The sequence below is a fragment of the Acomys russatus genome, chromosome 6, assembly GCF_903995435.1.
Source record: "Acomys russatus chromosome 6, mAcoRus1.1, whole genome shotgun sequence".
Taxonomy (NCBI): domain Eukaryota; kingdom Metazoa; phylum Chordata; class Mammalia; order Rodentia; family Muridae; genus Acomys; species Acomys russatus.
In genome coordinates this window covers 58,836,839-58,849,768 of record NC_067142.1, presented here as the reverse complement: position 1 = coordinate 58,849,768, position 12,930 = coordinate 58,836,839, and positions in this window count along the sequence as shown.

Below are 12,930 nucleotides of genomic sequence, written 5' to 3'. Positions count from 1 at the left end.
CATTTACTCACTGAGCCATCTCTCCAGCCTCTTCAGTTGATCTTTTTATCTGTATATTTGCCTACTATGTGGGACTTTCTTGCTTTCTTTTCTTAGCCAGTTAATGCCCTTGTCTATTGACAGTGTAAGGAAATATGACCACAGAGCTACAATAGACACATCAGTCTTCAGCTTTAATGGCTAATCTACTAGTTTTCTTTGTTTCTAGTCGCAATACTTTAATTTGTTTAATTATTTTGATGGCTTTGGGGCCAGGAATGTATGCCCCCACTCTTTTTGTTAGTTTGTTTTGTTTTGTTTTTCAAGACAAGGTTTCTCAGTGTAACAGCCCTAGCTGTCCTGAAACTCGATTTTGTAGACCAGGCTGGCCTCGAACTCACAGAGATTCACCTGCCTTTGCCCCCAGCACCACCTCACTTCTTTAATTATTTGAAAAAGTCCCTTTGATTAGCACTAACATTTGTGAAAACATAGGAAATGTGATTTTTATGGTGAATGTCAGTCACTGTCTTAGTGTTCTATTGCTGTGAGGAGACACCATGACCACAGCAACTGTTATAAAGGAAACCTGTAATGTACTGTTCCTTTTTAAAAAAAACAAAAAAAACTCTTCTTTATTTGGGGTGTTTAGGCCTCCGCCTCCCTTCCAACATTAGGTAGGAGAGAGAAAGTTAGTAGGAAGAGAGGCCCCCTTTACTTCTCCTGGCTGTTTAGGTTCAAAGGGTCTTTGGGGCTATACCAATCTCTGTCAACAGCAGACACTGCCAATAATCTTCTCCAAACAGCTGCACACCCAAAGTGTTCCTCGCCATCTATCTCTCATGTTGGCTCTGTTTCTTAACAATTAAACTTTATTATACAACCCAACTAGCTTACACAAGAGGGAAAAAAGGTTAAAAGGAAAAAAGAGTGAACCTTCCAGTATCCGTTCCACAGGACAGGTTCCCTAGGTGTCTCTGGTCTGCACGCTGGTCTGGCCTGTTCGCTGATCCTTTTCCAATCCACATGCCCTCAAGCCCGGTCTGACCCTGCTGCTCCTCTCTGTCTCCTCCACTTGCCTGTCTGTGCCGTGCCAGGGGTGGTCTTCCTTTCCCATTGAGGGTCAATTAGAAACACAATAGTCCTGGTGGAGTCCCCAGGTCCGCTTCCTGAATTCCAGGCCCAGGATGGCTCCACCCAGTCTATCTCAAGGTTAATCTCTGGGAGTATCCATGGTGTGTCCAAGGGCAAAGCCTGCCAAGATTGCTTTCACCTGTGATGAAGCTTATAATCCTTCCCACACTCTCATGTCCTCAAACTGTTACATGTCACATGCCAACACTCTTACTATGCTCTTATTTATATTCTCAGAGCCCTAGACCATACCCCGCTCTGTGCCACAGGAGGAAGGCCTTACCGGATGGCAAAAGCCATGCCCCATATGAGACAATTAATAGCTATGGACAAACTAAAGCTCAATCTGAAAATCCCATGCTTGGGATAAAAACAAAAACATATTTATATAACACAACTGAATTTACAAAGAAACCAAAACTTCCATTACAGAAATCATGGAATTGGAGCTGGCTTACATATTCAGAGGTTTAGTGCATTATCAGCATGGTGGGAGACATGGCATGCAGGCAGACATGGGACTGGAGAGAACCTACATCTGGATCTGCAGGCAGCGGGCTGAGAGAGACACTGGGCCTGGCTTGAGCATTTGAAACCCTAGAGCCCACGCCCAGTGACACACTTCCTCACACAAAGCCACACTTACTCCAACAAGAGCACACCTTCTAATCCTTATCAAGTAGCGCCACTCCCTGATGGCCAAGCAGTCAAACCTATGAGCTGATGGGGTCATTCTTATTCAAACCACCACTGCCACAAATACCACTAAGCATGGGAGATTTATAACAAACACTTAGAAACTACCTTTTGTTTTAAAGATGTATTTATTTATTATGTATGCAGTGCTCTGCCTGTATGTACACCTGAAGGCTAGAAGAGGGCACCAGATCTCATGATAGATGGTTGTGAGCCACCATGAGGTTTCTGGGAATTGAACTCAGGACCTCTGGAAGAACAGACAGTTCTCTTAACCACTGAGCCATCTCTCCAGCCCCCAGAAACTGCTTTTATTTATAAACATTGGTCATTGGTTCCTTGCTTGGGCCCACAGGTAAATAAAAGTAGTGTGAAAGCCTGGCGTTGCTGCCTTCCTTTTGTGTCTGTCTCCTTTACTTCGGCTCTGCACACACATGTTAGTTACTCATGTAGTGTCTTTTACCTAGGCCAGTGGTTCTCAGTCTGTGAGTCTGAACCCCTTTGGGGGTGGTTCAAACAACCCTTTCACAGGGATGACCTAACACCATTGGAAAACACAGCTATTTATCTTATGATTCATAACAGTAGCAAAATTAGAGTTATGAAGTAGCAATGCAATAATTTTATGGTTGGGGGTCACCACAGCATGAGGAGCAGTATTAAAGGGTTGCAGCATTAGGAAGGTGGAGAACCACCGAGCTAGACTATCTCATCCTCTTCAAGTTTGAAGACACAAGGTCAAGTCATTGTCCTGAACCTTGTCACCTCTCATTTCTAGTTCAGAACAGGCTGTTGAAAAATGGTAAGTACCCACGCTGGTGAAGTTGTGCCTGGGATAGAAGCAATCGTCTGAGAATCAAGCAGTAACTTCTTTGGACCACCACATTTCAGAGTCAGAACTGAGAAGGATCAACTGAGACACCCTTTGACCAGGTGTCTCAGGGTCTCTATTGCTGTGACAAAACACCATGACCAAAATCAAGCTGGGGAGGAAAAAGTTTATTTGGCTTACACTTCCACAGCACTGTTCATCATTGAAGAAAGCCAGGACAGGACCTCAGACGGCAGGACCCTGGATGCAGGAGCTGATGCAGAAGCCATGGAGGGGTGCTGCTTACTGGCTTGCTCCCCATGACTTGCTCAGCCTGCTTTTTTTGTTTTGTTTTTTGAGACAGGGTTTCTCTATGTAGCCTCGGCTGTCCTGGACTCGAACTCACAGCTATCTGCCTGCCTCTGCCTTCCGAGTGCTGGGATTAAAGACGTGCCACCACGCCCAGCTCAGCCTGCTTTCTTATAGAACCTAGGACCAGCAGCCCAGGAATGGCACTGCCCACAATGGGCTGGGCCCTCCCCCATCAATCACAAATTAAGAAAATGACCTACAGCCTGATCTTACGGACCTTTTAATTGAGGTTCCTTCTCTTCTGGTAACTCTAGCTTGTGTCAAGTTGAGAAGACTAGCCAGCACATAAAGGTAAATCAAGTAAATGCTTTAAATCATACATCTCTTGCCCCAATTCGTCCTTAAAGTTTGTAACAGTACCTTGAAGACAAACTTGGGTTTGTTAAACTATATTGCCTTTTATCAAAACATTGATTAAATGTCCTCTCTGCTTTTTACCTGTCTAACTAGCATATTGGCATAGGAGGCCACTCCTGCCTTGTAGGGACTAGTGCACCTTTGGCCTTTGTGCAAAATCTCCGGTTAAAGCATCAATTGAGGGTCCATAACTCCAACCACTTTGAATTATTTCCTCCTCCATTTATTTTTCAGGAGCGCCAGTTATTCCAACTTTTAGTGCTTTAGAGGCCTTTTTTCAACATGAGACCTTCATTCATACTTCAGTGAGCTGGTTTGAGTAGTCAGGCGAATGGTTCATCTTAATTTTTATTTTATGTGTATGAGGGTCTTGCTTGCCTGCGTGTCTGTGCACCACATTTGAGCCGGACACACAAGGTGGGGGTGCTCTCCGGACATTGGATTTCCTGGAACTGGAGTAACAACATGGTTGTGAGCTACCATGTGTGTGCTGGGAATTGACTCAGCTTTTCTGCAAGATCAGCCAGTGCTCTTAGCTGCTGAGCCTTTCTGCAGCCCCAGGGTCTGCTTCTTAAGTAGATGTTCCATTGTTTATTTTAGGTTTAGCCGGCATCATGTTGTGTTCCAAGAATTCCCATCCCATTCCTGGACCACATTCTAGTTTGTGTGTGTAAATCAGGTTGTTTCATGGCTGGCTTAGGATTCCTCTTTTTAAATCTGCTAAGACAATTGCTATTTGATTTATTTATCTTCTAGGTTTCAATATTTTATCACTATTGGTTCCTTTGAGGTGAAAATGGAATGTAAATCACACATCTATGAGAATGTGAATAAATACACACCGTCACTCAAACTAGAAATGAAAAATAATAAAGTGCTGATTTTTACCAGTAGGCACATATTAGTAGGAGACATTACCCCAGAAAATATGCTGCCTACTCTTCCTTCATGGGAGAATAGTCTTAACACAGCAAACAACAGTGTGATTTTAAAAATAGAGTAAAGCAGATCCCTGACAAGCAAGCTAATGGTATCTGCTGGCAGAACAGCCCATCAGTATGGAATCTTTTAGCAGCATATCCCTGGGCTGAGAATATTTATGATAAGTACATCAGAAATCCATACAGTTAAGGGATCTAAATCACTGGGAAATTACAATTAGCATAATAGCATCTAACAGCTGTTTCATAGCTGAGGTAACTCATTCTGTGTTAGTGGAGTGACTATTTTACTTAGAAAGCAAATATGGCGCTCCAGCCGTGCAATCAGTTAGCATGCGGTGCTTATACAGAAAGCAGATATATTTTCTTGGACAAAAATAAAATAAGGTAAAAATAGACCCACGTTAGGAGTTACCTAAGGAGCTAAGTAATTTAAACCTATTGCTGCTTTGTACCATTTGACCAAATGAGTTACGTGGAGCTTGGCTTTAAAACACAGATTGACTATGACTTTAAAAAAAAAAAAAACTATATGTAATATACTGGGGACTCCCTGATGACTTCCTCAGAAACTTTAAATGTGACATATAAGCAGGGTTCATAGAGATACTCTGTTTCCCCTCTAATTTTTCTTATTTATAGTATATTGTTGGGGGATGGTTTTGTGCACTGTCTATTCAACTGCTGACTTCTGTAGCCAGAGATCTGGTTGCAGTCCAGACGCTGGCATTGCTGGTGTTGCAGGAACAACCAGGGTGAGAATAAGATGACAAGTAACAGGGCATTGGGCTGAGAAGTAGTCTAGACCAGCATGGATGGGTTAGAATAGCTCAATATCTGTCCAACTATAGTGTTTGAAGCTTATAATATCATCATTTGGGAGAAGGGCAGGTATTAGAAAGCCTATACTTTTACATTTACAGACTATTACATTAGTTATAAAAATCTTATCTTAGGGGAATGCCCGTCCCCAAGATGAGAATATCAGAGAAACCATCTAGTCGTGTAGGCATAAGGTTACTGTGTAATTCAAATGCTGGTTTCTATATCCCCATATCTGGCTGCAATCCTTGTTCTGAGAATCCCCTGTCTTAGTGCTCCCCACTTGTCTCCTTATATACTAATAAAGTAGCTTACAGCCAATCGCTGGGCAGGGGAGAGAATAAGGTTGGACTTCCTGCCAGCCAGGAGAGGAGGAGTAAGAAGAGGAAGTGTGGGACTAAGCCACATCAGAGGGTCTAGAGACAGGTGGAGAGAGAGCTCAGCAGGGAAAGTCATAAAGTGCAAGTCTCTCTGGGATGTACACTGGGAGGAAGCCAGATTATTTTAGAGGTTAAGAATAGAGTTAATACTGCTCAGGATTGTGCTGTCAAGCTTGTTAAAATAATATAATAGAGTCTCAATTATTTGTGTGATATCCGGGTTAAGAGAACAACTGAGGAGCCGGGCGTGGTGGTGCACGCCTTTAATCCCAGCACTTGGGAGGCAGAGGCAGGCGGATTGTTGTGAGTTCAAGGCCAGCCTGGTCTACAAAGGGAGTCCAGGATGGCCAAGGCTACACAGAGAAACCCTGTCTTGGAGGAAAAAAAAAAAAAGAGAGAGAGAGAGCAACTGAGAAACAAATACAATTTTGTAAAAATAACCATAACATTGTGTTATAAATTTAATTTACTGTTAAAAATGGGCACCATTTGTCTAATGCTTATCTTTAAGTACTATCCTCATAATGAACACCTGATATTTCTGTAGAACAACCTAGTGATAGTAGCATTCCATGTCAATTTAGAGAGCGTGATTCTGAGATAAGATTGTGTAGTTTTTCCAGGGTTAGAGAGTATACATTAATAAATATTGCAGAGCTATAAGTGTAAATTAAAACAAGTATTTCATCCGAATGGTTTACATGCTTCACCTAAAATAGAAATTAGGCATTTACAGTTTTGTTTTTGTTTTTGAGACAGAGTTTCTCTGTGTAGCCTTGGCTGTCCTGGAACTCACCTTATAGACTAGGCTGGTCTTACACTCACAGAGATCCACCTGTCTCTGATTCCCAAGTACTGAGATTAAAAGTATATGCCACCACTGCCCAGCCCATTTTATTTTTTTTGAAAGGAGGGATAAAATACTTAATTGTGGAACTACATTGGTAAATTGAATCCATTGCTGTAGTGAATAGATATACATTACATTAAGAATTTTCCAGATTCTTATTATTGATAGAGTTTATGTTATATGGAGTATCTTTCAATTCTTAAAATGTTATCTTTTAAGACTATGATTTTTTTTTCTACCATATGTCAGAGAAATAAAGATAAAGATGCTTTTCAAGCCAAGCCTAGTGTCTCATGCCTGTAATCCTAGCACTCTTTAGACTAGGCCAGGAGGATTGGTTTGAGTTTGAAGCCAGCTTGGGCTACATGGTGAGTTCTAGGCCAGCCAGGACTAGAGTGAAACCTTGTTAAAAACAAAACCAAACCAATAGACCCAACTAAGCAACTAACCAGCCAAAAACTGGCCAACTGAAAGATGAACTATTTGGAGATGAGGTGCATTAGTGACAATAAAAAGGGCTGGCTCCATAATTTGAGATTCCTCTTAGGAAACAAACTTCCTTGTATCCCAGCCACCTCATGGCAAGAAAAGAGTTTCCGCTTTAGAGAAGGATCACACTGGACTAGAGAGAATGTTGGCTTCGTTGCTTTGAGGCTACTGGATCTGAAATTTAAGATGAATATGTTGGGTGGAGCATTTCAACAAATTTTATTTATTGAATTCTATTTTAAAATCCATTCCTTTGGTTGTGGAAAATATTTTATTATGGGCCGAGGACAGAGATCATCCTGTAAAATGCAACACTTGAGATGCTCATGGTTGAGAGTGCCGAGTGCTACAATTTTGGAGAAAAATAAGTTGTTTTTCAAGGTATTTTTTTTTTTCCGGCACAGGAACTGGTTTACAATAAAATTATGGAGAAAACGTTGTCCCTGTGTACCCTCATAATATTCCTCAATATCTAGGCTGCACATGGGATCCAAAAGGAAGACTGAACCCTTTCATGTCAGGGTCCCACACACCACACATAGATCACTGACCTTGGGGACATCCCCTCCCCCCTCCTTCCTAACTTTCCTAAAGCCACTGCTCCAGGCCTAAAGGCAAAGTGATTCACCTCTTTCCTGTGTGCTTTACTTCCTCGGCTCAAGTGAATGGGAAGGCTTTAGCAATCCATACATAATTACACACATAATGTTACAGAAGAAATGACCGAACAAAGAGAATCCTGGGATGTGAGTGCAATACCTAGGCCTGAACTCAATCAGGCCTAAATTTACTTATTTTTTTCATTTATTTTCAAGCAATTGGAGTTTATTATCAATTATGTGCATATGGTTGCTGGTGTGTGGCCATCTCCTGGGGTGAAAATAATCAATCCTTAATAAGACTGATGTGTTGTTCTTCCAGTCAGAAGGCTCGGTTGTACTAGTGTAAAAAGGAATTGAGCAGCTCGGAATCTCTTTCCCGTGAATCCAAACGGTTGTATAAGAAGAACTCTTGGCAGACTACAAGAGCTATTCAAACCGAGCACAGTACTATGATGACTTCAATCTGAGGAATCCAGTATGAGTTTGCAAATTGCTTCTCAGGTCAACAATATCCTCAAGAAGGTGTTGACACCCAGCTAGGAACATGGCATGACATGACTCTAGGTTGTTATGCTCGCCTTCCATTATTGCAGGACGCAGGAAACTATTCATTTCTTAAGTGTAGAAAACAAGGCCATCTGCTAAGATCACCAGCATGAAATAATTTCCATTATTTCACATGCCACTCCCTGCACGCCATGGAGAATTCTCTTTATCCAGTCTTATGTTCCACTCAAGAAGCATTTTCAGACCCTGGACCAGTGGCCCCCACACCCCGCAATGGTTGTAACTAAATGTGAGAGGCCATCAGCTGAGATGGACATTTGGGAAGTCCAGCTTTTGCCTCTCTGGCTCTGGGTTTCAGTAGCATGGGAATCTTTCCGTTCCTTTCAAGTAGCAGTTCTGCGGATGCTTTTCCTTTCCTCCTGGTGCCTTCTACAGACTAGTCCCTCAGTTATTGAGAGGCCAATGTGGGTACCATGTCGAGTCCCTCAGTCTTTTATTTCCTTCCAGAAAGTCATCAAACTCTTTAGTCCTTCCAAAGAACATTTCTCAGAGCGTTTCTTCCCTACTATCATGGCACTTGTTCTCCGTTAGCCTCTTGTGGCTTAGTCTAAGGCACTGAAGTAAAAGGCTCCTAAAACTTGCTTTTTAACTCACCTTCCAGTTTGACCTGCTGCTGTTTTCCTCCCACTGTGACCCCTTGTCCCACGCACAGGAATGTCTCCCTCTCACGTTTATGCTCTGTACTGTTGTTTCACAACAACAACGAACGAGCAGACAATTTGGTGCAATGAACAATGCAAATGGATTATCTTTCAGTTGCAAAGATAAAAACCTGACACACATTTCTCTGGAGCACAAAAACATGTCAGTGGGGCTGTATCCCTCCTGTCTTCCCTGCAGGAGAAGAGATCAGCTTAGCTTCCCTTCCCAGTCTCTATAGGCCACCCTCTTTCCTTGGCTTGTGGACTCCATCTTTCATCTTTTTTTTTTTTGGTTTTTCGAGACAGGGTTTCTCTGTGTAGCCTTGGCCATCCTGGACTCACTTTGTAGACCAGGCTGGCCTCGAACTCACAGTGATCCGCCTGCCTCTGCCTCCCGAGTGCTGGGACCATCTTCCATCTTTAAAGGCAGACGCAGCAGGCCAATTCCTGTCATTCTACCAGCACTCTGGTTCTTACTCTTCTATAAAGGAACCCAGTCCTTACTCTGGACTCACGTGGGTAATCTAGGCTAATCTCCTGATTTTAATATCAGCAGGTTAGCAACCTGAACTGGGTCTACAGCCTTATCTCCTCTGTGCCAAGTAACCGACCCACAGATTGGGGTGACATTAGGATGTAGACATCTTTAGGTGAATGTTATTCTGCCTGCCACATGCTCTCTTCCATCCTTTACCCGCTCTCACCCCCTCCACATTGTCAGAAGGATAATTTACGTATCTCTTCTTATTTCTCAGGTAATTGCCACAGCAACCAAGTAGTTTTGAATATTGTTAGCAAAACTTATGTGTATTATTTTAACTAAGAATAACATGCAAATTATAAACCCAGATGTCTATTTTTGTGGTTAAGCCCTACCGTGTTGAATGGGTTTATCTAAACTCAGTCTTTTTTTAAACTTTATTTTAGATTTATTTCTTTCATGTATCTTAGTGTTTTACCTGCATTGTGTGTGGACTACATCTGTGCTTGGAGACTATGAGGTCAGAACAGGGCATCAGATCCCCCGGAGTTCTGGATGGTTTTGAACCACCATGTGGATTGCTGGGTACTGACCCTGGGTCCTCTGCGAAAGAAGCAGGTGCTCTTAACCACTGCGCTATTACCCAGTCTTTCAGTCTTCATCTTAAGTAATAGTGGTAGTCAGTCTGGGAAATCCAAATGTAACAAAGCAGCCAACTCCCCTGAATGGACAACTACCACCAACCCTGCTGCTCAGGGCTCTAGTATTTATATACCCTTTGCTAAGTTCCCAGAATTCCAAATGTCACACAACCACAGAAACTATTTGCACCTGGCAAAACCATGCTTCTGCTAGAGCACAAAGCAAATGATGGTCAGCTGCTATGGACGATCTGAAGCAGCCCTACATCCCTACAGCTAGGATTAAAATGAAATGATGTTCTTATAATATTTCTTTGTGTTTTTTTGAAAAAAAAAAAAGTTTTAAGAAACCAGAACCCCAAAATTCTCAAAAATGTCACTACATGTGCAAATGATAGATGGTGCACAATTTAGATTTAATGACTGGGCTTTTAGAAAGAGAAACATGAGCCGGGTGTGGTGGTACATGTCTTTAATTTCAGCACTCAGGAGGCAGAGGCAGGCGGATCGCTGTGAGTTCGAGGCCAGCCTGGTCTACAAAGTGAGTCCAGGATGGCCAAGGCTACACAGAGAAACCCTGTCTCAAAAAACCAAAAAAAAGAAAGAAAGAAAGAAAGAAAGAGAAACATAAGAAAAGGACAGAATATACCTAAGTGTGGCTGTGGCCTTTTCTTTTTCTTTTTTCTTTTTTTGGCTGTGGCCTTTTCAAGAGTACTACTTTAGGTGTCTTTACAGTGGCTGCATAATGTGACTTTATGGCTGAGTTCCATTGCTCAAAGGATGTAATTTACAAGGATTAACAATTAAGCAAAGCTTAAGAATTATGTACAGAAACATGAGCTAATTTGTTTATTTTACTCAATTTAAGAAATTTTTTAATAAATGAAATTGTTAAAACAGCTTTATAAGGTATGTTGCTTGTGTTTAGAGATGAGAAAGGAATGCTAATATAGTTAAACCGAAGGTTTTAAGCAACCTGGCCCTGTGTAAGCATAGTTTGTTGCTTTTCACATCCTTGTTTGACATTGAAGAAAATAAAAACCTTCCTTGTTTGATATATCTTTAGGAAAACTAGCATAATGTCTGTAAGTAATTCTGGCTTTATCAGTTGTATTGAAGTTTTTGTTGTTGTTTTGTGTTTGGCTTTTAGCTATTGGGAAACAGGACTGCAACCCAAGGGGAGGGCTCCTTTTCCTTCTCGTGTCCCCTTACTTTGTCCTGCCTGTCTCACCATGTCCATTTTTACTCATTACCCAATTAGATTTTAAAGCAGTGGTTTTCAAATTTTGGTCTTAGTTGTGAGTGATGGTGCACGCCTATAGTCCTAGCACAAACAGAGGCAGGTGGATCTCTGTGAGTTTGAGGCTAGCTTGGTCTACAAAGTGAGTGTAGGACAGGAGAAACCCTGCACCCAAACAGAATGAAGGAGGAGAGAAGGAGAGAGAGAGAGAGAGAGAGAGAGAGAGAGAGAGAGAGAGAGAGAGAGACGGAATGTGGTCTTGGAGCAATACCATCATAAGGGGCTTGTCTGGAAGGATCTGACAGCTAAAAGGTACTGGAGTGCACTGTGTGAAGGTGTCTCTGTAAATTCAATTGGTTTCTGGACAAAGAGCTATGGCCCATCACTGATCTCATATTTTGCAAATGTTTGTCCCTTCCTCACCTACCTAAGGGGAATCTAGAATTGTACCTGATTGGCTTTAATAAAGAGCTGGTGGCCTATATTTTGCAGGAAGTGGAGGGCAAAACTTCTGGGCAGAGAGAGAGACTCTGGGAGAAGAAACTCAAGGCAAGAGATTCACTTTTGGATGCAGAGATGAGCAGATGGATGTGAACATGTACAGAGAGGTAGAGCTGGCCACGAGGTGAGACACAGTGGCAGGATTAGCCAGGATGGGGTTAGAGTAAGCCTAAGCTTTAAAATATATTCATAAGCCTCTGTGTCATTATTATATTACTGGCAGGTCCAGTAGTCCTGCTATAAAGCATCACCTGGCAACTTGTTAGAAACACAGACCTCTGGGTCTCACCACTGAACTAAAGAATCAAAACTTTGCTGGGGGCTGGGGGCTGGGAGCGGGGGGTGGGGGGTTGGGGGTGGGGCAACTCACCAATCTACTGTTTTAAGATGTCCTATAGGAAGGCTTCATCCCCTCCTGACTAGTGTTCATCATCCTGGAAGTACTCGACATGCTACTAGAGGAGAAAGGGAACCATCAACCCAGTACAAAGCCTCAGTCTACAACAGCGACCTGTGTGCAAGCTATGCTAGTGGGAGTAGCCAGCCGCTCTGATTAGAATTAAGGCCCACTCAACGAGATGAAACCCATACCTAACCCTGCTGGTGGCAAAGCACCTTAGACTGGCTAGGTCATGGACCTGAGAGAAAATCAAATACTATTGTTCTGGTAAAGGAACATAGCAATAAAACGACTCTTACAGACATTCGGCTATAATCGCGTCTGCCTGCATGCCGCCATGTTTTTTGCCATGACAATAATGGGCTAAACCTCTAAACGATAAGCCAGCCCCAATTACATGTTTTCCGGTATAAGAGTTGCTGTGGTCATGGGGTCTCTTTACAGCAATAAAATCCTAAGACAGACACTGAGTCCTAAATGGGATGACTTCATCAAACCCTTTCCCTCAGCGCCCAGGACACAGGGAACTATGCAGAAGAGAAGGCAGAGAGAGTTTAAGGCCAAAGGGGATGGATGACTCCAAGGAAACAGTATCTTCCAGACACAATAAAACTGATGCATGTATGAATGAACTCACAGAGACTGTGGCAGTATGCACAGAGCCTGCACAGGCCCAAGCCACGTGGAGGCCCAGCCCTGAGAAGGGGAAGTGGGCACTGGTACCTATACCTAACCAAGAAGTTACTTGCAACTTATACCAGCTTGCAAAAGAAAAAATAATTTTCTCAGTTGGGTTTTCATATGTTATATTAACCACACTTAAGGTTAGGTCCGAAGCCCAGAAATAGATGGCCAACACAAAATTACCTCAAGGGTATTTTTGTAGGCTTTTTGTCTCATATTGCTTTGTTTGGGTATTTTTGCCTTACTAGTCTTTTGCCTGTATATTATGCTTTTTAATCTTGTGTTTTGATGTGGTGTGTGTGTGTGTGTGTGTGTGTGTGTGTGTGTGTGTGTTAGTTGTGT